Below are 8,833 nucleotides of genomic sequence, written 5' to 3' on the forward strand. Positions count from 1 at the left end.
GATTTTTTTACTACTTCTACAACTGGGGAGAGAAAGAGTTGGGGAAAAGTGTGGTTGGGGTTTTCACAACTGTTATAAAGTGTTAATTTTTTAAAATTTTTTTGAGAAACATGGGCAGGTGCCTACCTTTAATGAAGAATTAGTCACCAGTTCCTCAGAGCAGTTTCTTCTAGGATATTGTGTTCTTAGACATCTTAAGAGCTTAGAAAAATAATTTCAGAGCTACTTTGTTTTGCTGTGCTGTATTGCCTTTACATATGAGTAGGTTTAGAGCTGTTCCCAGAATTCTCTTTCTGCTGGACTACATCCAGAGACTATACCTTAGACTTCTGTCATGGCCTAATAGTCTCATGCTGATGAAATTCCTTTTAATACTCTAATCAGAACAGATAAAAAGGGTCTCTAAAGACAGTCTCTTTGTGTTGTCCTATTGCTGGTCCAGAGGTGTCTGCTTGGCTGCCACATTTCCACACAACACAGTGAGGCCTTGCTTGGGTGTGTGGCTTGTCTTAAAATTACTAACTCCTCTTCACAAGACTTAAACAGACAGAAGCAAAGCATTAGAGCCACATCTCTTTATGATCAGGCCTAGATTTGCTGGTTTTAAATTCCTATTATATTCTGTCTGATCAGAAGAAACTGTTCATCTAGTACATTATAAAGTATACAGGCAGACTATAAAGTATCAGTTACTCTCTTTCAGCATATTCAGCTAGTGGGTAATCTTACCCATAGATCTAAACTATTTATTTATAAAACACAATTAAAAATGATCTCTGGTGTAAAACAGTTACTGTAGGAAGGGTTTGGGCCAGTTGGATCTAGCACTGCATATAAGAGAAGGGGAAAACAATCCTATAAATGGATGAGATTAAGAAGACTTATGAGATCATCTTGAAATTTCCCCAAGATAAACATCAGGAACAAGTTACGATAGAAAACAAGTGGTGATTATCTATGAATTCAAGACATACCCGACTCTTTCTGAGGTACACTGATGTTATTCTAGAGTAGTATCCTGTCATGGTTAAATTTCAGATCCATCATCTAAACTGGGCTTAGTGGGAAACTTCCAAGGCCACCTATGTATTATCTATGCATTACCTAATATAACTGAGGATTCTGTAATGGATTTTCTAATTCAGTATTAATTTCTGCATACATTTCTTATGCTCTAGACTGCTCAAGGGGTGGTGGCCACAAAAGACATAGTACTTTACTGTGGCCTTGATACTAGTAACTGGGGGAAGGAGGAAGGGGACAAACCCAGAACCACTGGAGCATTATAAACTTACATAGCTTCCCACAAACAGCTCTGTTTATGATTGCATTCTGACGAACACTCAGATCTATAGATAATATATTTTAAAGCAATAATTCTTCCTTCGTTCCATAGGAGCTAAACACAATTTCATTGTAAAAATGAGTTGAAAGATAGCAAAAGAAAATTCACAGAGCACCATGGACTCCACTTATCCTCAAGTCAGGTCTACAGCTTTCAGTTTGTCAAAGAGTTTTACTGTAGAGAAATCCAAATTCCCTCAAGCCTGGTTGGTACTGTGAGAATTCCTCACACGTGTAAATTGTTACAGCTTTATGGATGGATTTGAGATATTTCATTGTTTCTTTTCTTCCTTTTCTTTATCAAGTCCAGACATCACTGAGTTTTATAAAATGTATGTGAAATGCTATTTAAAGGAACATCTTACATTGGGGAGAGAAGGAAATCTGCCAAAACTACATCACATTTCACTTTTCAAGGTGTTCTTTTGCATCTCATTATGAACTCTTAGTTTATTTAGTTAGAATGTCTAACTGTGATATTTCCCAGTATCACAGCTTTCTAAATGTGAAAAAAGCTTCATAACTTTTTGAACTGTCCTATACCATACGCAGATTTGTAACTAGAAAATACTTTAACCAGACAGGAAAATATGTTCAAAAGAAATGTCGATTTAATCAGGAGATGTGTTTGACTAGATTATTACATGAGTTTTAGAGGGGAAAATGTAGAAGTTTAATATTTCAGAGTGTGTCCTCCCTACTTTGACTCTCTCATGTGCAGACTTTTTGCATACAAAAATGAAAAGACTTGGCTGATCTGAAAAGCTGTCACGTATCAACTAATACTTTTAATATAAATTGAACGCTGGTAGAAAGTATAATGAGTATGAACAAGTAGGTATAAAATGCAAATAAGAGTATATACTCACCTCCCTTGAAATGAAGACTAGTGGAAATTTGCTCTGTCAATAGATTTTCCCCTAAAAGGAAACAGTTCACAGAATCCAAAAAATAGCCATGCGCAAGCCCAATTGTACATATCTCTGCCTGACAGTGATGAACTTTTTATGAGGTAGTTTAAATTACATCTTTAAGACATTTCCTAAAAAGGAAGAGATAGAATTGTCCACAGCAGATTAAAAGATGTGTTAAGAAACAATGAACAAACAGTCCAAAATTGGACTCCATAGCATTTAAATTTATTTGTACTTAGCACACATCTGAATATCAAAAGACTAAGTCAAACTGAGCATTAATTTATACTTTGCCTGACTTCCTAGACTTTGTTATGGTACACAACACAGTACACAATTAGCCTGGCTTTATAAAGAAATGCAGTCTGGAAATCTCAGTGTGGGATCCTGAAGTACTTTTGGAAACCTCGTTTTGTTTCAGTCAGAATGAAAATAAGCAGCTAGACAGCAGAGAGAGACCCTTTTAGTATGCCTATACTCTCCCAATGCAGAAAAGGGTGTATCATGAAAGGAGCCCTTTTTAGACATGAAAGAAAACACACAACAGGATTTCTCCCTGCTCCCAAAGATGTGAAAACTCTTAAAAACCCTAATGCATTAGCAATGTTGGTTTATTTGTATAACTGTGCATACTTATGTCATAATATTCATATAATGTTATAGATTTTTATTCTGTACCAGAAAAAGCTGCAATACCCAGTGGGTCAGCCACTAACTTACGTTTTTTTTCTCAGATTTGCTCACTGGTATGATGTATCTTCCAACATGCCAAGGGTTGAATGATTATGATTTAATGTAGTAAGGAAGCTTTCAGAATGTGTCTTGGAAATGCAAGTTAACTGTAAGGAGAGAGAGGCAGTAGGACCTTTTCTTAATCCATATGCCATTTTCAAAAATGTGAGGAGCCCTACAAGTAGAAAACTGTAATTTATACTTTGCTTCCTCTCATATGACCCACAGAAAGCAAAGCCCAGTGGGCACACTTTAATCTGAGTGACACTTTGCAAGGTGATGGTGAAGAGGCAAAGCCCACACTTGCAGCAGGGGAAAGCTTCAGGGCTGTAAACAAACTGGTGTGCTCTTGGGCTTCTGGCTATGGGGTATGCCTGGCAACGTCCTGTCTGAGATCAGAGCAAGACCCAAGCAGACATTAATTTTCCATTCTTTTGCTCATTTTTCAGTAGAAGGAACTGAACATATGGGGCAGAGGGGAGCTAGGCATACTTTAGCTTTGTGTTGATGCTATTCCACTGAAGGCTTTTAGCTTTCATGTGCATGGTGTCTCTGTTGCTCAATGAAAACATAATCTGAATGAACTAATTTCTAAGTTAAGTGGAAAAGCCTAGACAGTTTTTAAGTTGCTGTGAAGGCACTGAGACTAAGTAAGCAACGCCACAGCCTCCTACAGATTATGGGACATCAGAGACAATTTTTTGTTGCATGAAGTGGAAAGTAATCCCCTTGCTAAAATCCCCTGATAAAATGATGTGGTGAGAGAATGCCACCACCATATGCAGACTACTTACAATTTCGCTCTTTTCATTCAATAACTGTAGGAAAGGAAAATATCCTTTGATTACTCCTACATAAGGGAGCAATCCACAACACTAACAGGATAAATATTTTTCATTATGCAGCAGTAATTAGGGATGTCTGTTTCTCTCGCTGCCTTGCTTTAGGAATAGTGTTAGATACTCTGTGCCTAGAGGATGGTTTAAGATTACAGATACCATTAGGGTAGAGTGTCTCATGCCTGACTTACAACGACTTAACCAGAAAGTTATTCCATGGTGGTCTGATTGCACCTGTTCACACTTAACTGATTCTGCACAATTTGACCTCTGACATCTCTGCTAAGGTGTCATGGGGCAGTGTATCTGTTGCTGGACATGTGTTGTATTGCTTTTTGTACTGTGATAACAGCCAGGTTATTCTAACTGCTCTCCAGACATAGGATAAGACAGTCCCTGTTCCCCAGCAGTTCCAAAAAGACAAACAATACTAATCAAACAAATAAGTCAGATGCCTTGCTTGTAATCTCTGAATATTAGATTTCCTGAAGCCATCACTATCCCATCTTGGTCTCTTTTCCAAGTCATGTAATCATCTTGCCTTTTGATTGATTATAGTTCAAACTGAGAGCAAAATCTAGATTTTTTTTCCTTCAAATGATACAGTTTTTAATGGGATTTTATAGAAAGTATTATTTTAAGGTATCTATCATTGAAATCTTACACAGAACATATATATTTATAATACCATGTTGTGTATAGCCTAGTAAAGCACTGCACTTCCATATAACAGTACTCCTTGGATGCCCTAGCTAATGCTTTCAGGCTAAGCATTTTCCTCCAAACATTTTACTTGTAAATTTTTTCACCTAATTTGACAGAATTTCACTCAGTTAGAAGCACTGACGGGGACACTTAGCACCATGCTGGCTCCCTAGAGACACTGCTGCTCTGAAAGTAGAAAGGATCTCTTCCTTCTTCCCTCCTGGACTTTTATTTGGAGAGAGAAGAGATTCGATCCATTGCAAATACTGCTTTATCATGGTAGAGGTAGTAGAGATTGTGTGTGTAATGTATTATAATATTCATTTGTACAGAGTACAGTCATTGTAATATAACCCTTTCCCCCCACTTCGAGCCTTGTGTGGTGTCTGGAAAACCCATCTCACACTGGGCTGAGATGTGGGAGGGAGGCTTAGACTCAGAAATTAGATTTTGGGGCTCTCAAACCATGACACTCTCTTATTCTGAAGAGCCAAGAGAGTCTTGGAAGTTCAGGATAATGCTGTAGTTGGAGGGATCTTTCTCCTTCTCTTAGTTCTTCCTATTTGCTTGGTTGTCTGCCCCGGCACTGGTAGGTGAAACTCCCTTCCATGTTCCAGAGCAAGCCAAGTGATCGGCGTTGGAAAGCACGTTACTGCCAGTATGAGAAATGGTATTCCTCAGTGTGCTCTTAGTGTGGTTAGGATCTCTGCAACACTGCCACAGGCTAGAAGTCTCACTAAAAAACCTTAGTTAACATTTAGCATATTTGTGGCTTACATTCAAAAGTAATTTCATAAGCCAAATGCAGTGAAAGCTCTTGCAAGCCTGCAGATGCAGAAGGTCAACATTTACAGCTGGATTGTTAAGTTGCTGTCTCCATCTGCATTTTTCTAGCGAGAGCAGTTAGGATAAAATAACAAGTGACGTGAAGCTTTTCTGAATTTAGAAAGTATTTGATGATTAAACATAAATACATGAACCATGAACTACAGATATGTGTTTCTGCCAGGAGAGGAAATAGAAATATTATGATTCAGTATATTCTCACGATTTTTTTCAACCACCAGATAAAATTTACTAGAAATTAAGGAGGAGAAAAAGTGAATATATCCCCAGAATTTTTTTGTACTGCACCAACTGCTTTGTCAAAAAGGAATAGGTGGAAGCCCTGAGAGACAGAGCTAACATCCTACAGCATCATTCAGAAGCATAAACTATCGGCTGGCACTCTGTTTCCTATAAAGAAAACAGATATTAGAAAAAAATAACTAACATCCATTTAGTTTCAGTGATATCTGTTTGGGACTTCAAGCGTTTAAGAGTTTCTTTTGATTCTGATATTGCCTTTAGGCAGATGTCTAAGGAGCTCGGTGTAAATGGTTTCAGCTAAGGTTTTTTTTTCTCCAGTGAGGTGCCCTGGAACAGCATTAGCAATTTGCTAAATGAGCAAAAGGGCTTTGCCAGACATTCCATCCTAGATAGCAAACAGTGAAAGGCCCAAGGCTCTTTCATTTGTACTGAACCAAAATGTCATTGCATGTCAAGATGGCTTTTGTGACTACTTGTGACTCACTGAAGACAGAATTAAACTTCATCTCCCAGATCAAAAGGATTGCCTACAAAATTCTGCCAGAGATTATAAGGGTTCTCAAGTGAGACCTCACCCCTGTCCATGGGCTCAGGACATTTCATCTCAGCCCAGGGCCTTTAGTCCCTGCCCTAGCAATGCCACAGGAGTGTTGGTCTCTACATCTGCCACCACTCGTGTTTCACCCTGACAGGAGGTTCCAGTAGAAGAAAGGTTCCTAAATATGTGATTATTTAAGAAGTAAAGAAAACACAGCACAGGATAGAAGTCGCCCATCCACAAACCTAAAATCATAGTTTCTCTGAGCATCAGCTAGAAATGTCTTAGACAATGAGGAAGATGAATAGGTTGAAGACTGTGTAGGGTCATACTACAATATATCCATGAAAAAGAACATTCTCTCTGGTGTAAATAATCTGGGAAATGTATTTCTCTCTGAGAATACCCTGGTATAAATCCAAATCCATTATTTTATTGGACTGATGTTAATTTATACCAGGAAAAAAAATCAGTCTTTTTATAACAGTTAGAGGGAGAAAATAACTTAAAATATTCAAAAGTAAACAGAAAGTATTAGGAACTTCCTTGATTTTCTAGCACTTGAAAATCACCAATTAGAGAGAAGCAGTTAGTGATGGATCCAGCCTTACATTTGGAGTCAGGAAAGCCCTTTAAAAAACACATAAAATGAAAGTGTTTATAGGAAACAGATGTAGTAATGTACTTTGTGTTCATAGGGAAAAGCAAATGGATGCAAGCAGAGAAGTTAGGTCACTGCTAATTTAATTGATCTACAACAACCATTTATTTCTCTCCTTGGAATAAAGTCCAGTGTATCTCTCTCTCTCAGATTCTTCTTGCATCATCCAAACTCTACTTGGTCTCTCTATGCCAGATCCAGCACCTTCTCTGCTAGGCTTGCATCTGGGTTATTTTTATTAGACATATCAAACAGCTGCTTCCAATTCTGGTCAGGAATCACATTCAAAAAAGGAGCCACCCAAACCATCTTTTCTCTCACTAATTTTAGCAGGAATTAAAAAAAAAAATTGAGCTGGTATCTCCCACGTTTTTCTGAAACTTGGCCTCAGCCTATTTCTGTTGTTTGTAAAGAATTTCTTATACAAATTAGATAACATCCTTCAGGTCTAAGTCTGATAATTAGCTTCCTTGTTAACACCAAAAATGTAAAAAGGAAAAAGGACTATAAAGTAAAATCATCCCTAAACAACGTTTTGACTTGTTTATGACTGGCTTTGGATTTGTTTTTTTTTTTTAGATTTTCTGCCCTTTTCTATCCTGTTCACATATTGCACAGTTATTTATATCCATCTGCCAGCAAATTTAGGTGGTGCTGTCCTGTATATACTTTGCAGTGGTACGGGTAAACAGGTGAAATGAACTAGACACCCTCAGAACATGGAAATTTCAAGAATGAGGATTCAAGTTCAGGGTTTCTGCTAGCCTTTTGTCAAGATGCTTTCCATCCTTCAGCTGAGATCTAGCCTGGGGGCTTGTTTTTCTTCTCAGTGTCTGGACTTAGTTGTTGTTAGAAACTGCCCTGCTCTTCATCTCCCACGGACATCCCAACACAATACTAATCACCTCAGTAAGGCTGGCAGGGGAGCTGGGACAGTTCAGGGGTTCTGGAATCGGATGATTATTGGGACTTTCTGGTATGTTTTTCTATCACACTGTGTATATTCCAGCTTGTAGAATTGTACAGATGTGAAACTTAGCAAATACTCATGTAGGAACTAGGCATATGCTTTATGGCTACTGCTTTCTTCCTCTGGCACATTTAGATTACAGCTTTAGGCCTCCACTGGAGTTCTTCAGTTAGCAGAAGAGGTGGAAAAGTGCTTTCTGGAATATCAGAAGACTTGTGAAGCAGCTGTGGAACTTTTTGTGCAGTTGTACAGTTAGCATACTTTCCTCATGGTCACAGAAAATTGATGCAATATCCAAGGCAACTCCTTCCAGTCCTTAGTTCCAGCCAGGCAGGATCTTGGTTTTCAGGAAATAGCTGAGTAACTCCCCTTTGGAAAGTCTAATTGTCAAGGCTTCAGGAGAGCTGAAGTTCTCACAAACCAGAAACTTAGGTTTTGATCTGACAAGCTGTATTTTGACAGCTGAGATGGTAGATCAGATTACACAAGGCAGTATTTTACAGAAGATCATGTCAGAACAGAAGCTGAGACACTTCAATTTTGCATCTTCTAGGTCTTTACATGTAAGACTGAGCAGATCTGAACAATTCAGGGATCCAGCTTCTGAGAGGAGTAACAAGAAGGCTTTAAAGAAATATGAAATCTGCTTTGCCAGTGTAAAAGCCCTGCTCTTGACTTGAGGAAAGTTTCTCCAAAACTCAGTAGTTCATTTTGCCTGGAGCGACCGCTATTATTTTAGTTCAGACCACCCACCCTCATCACAAGACTTGAGGATTTACAAATTTAGAAGAACAATCACATAGAAAGAACAATACAGACCAAAAAATCCTGTAATAGCAGGACACTTTTCAGCAGCCAAAGCCAGGAAACCAAGTATAGAGCAGGACAAGGCAAAAATTACATGACTGCAACAGCTGCTATTAAAATCTGGTTTTGCTTTCTAGAGAATACTTTCTTGGAAAGTCCTGCAAGATAATAACTTTCCATTCAGCAAGTACTTTTAATGTTCTAATCATGGTATTTGAAGCTGGACTACACAGA

Source organism: Corapipo altera, unplaced genomic scaffold (assembly GCF_003945725.1).
Source record: "Corapipo altera isolate COAL_440 unplaced genomic scaffold, ASM394572v1 48b, whole genome shotgun sequence".
Taxonomy (NCBI): Eukaryota; Metazoa; Chordata; class Aves; order Passeriformes; family Pipridae; genus Corapipo; species Corapipo altera.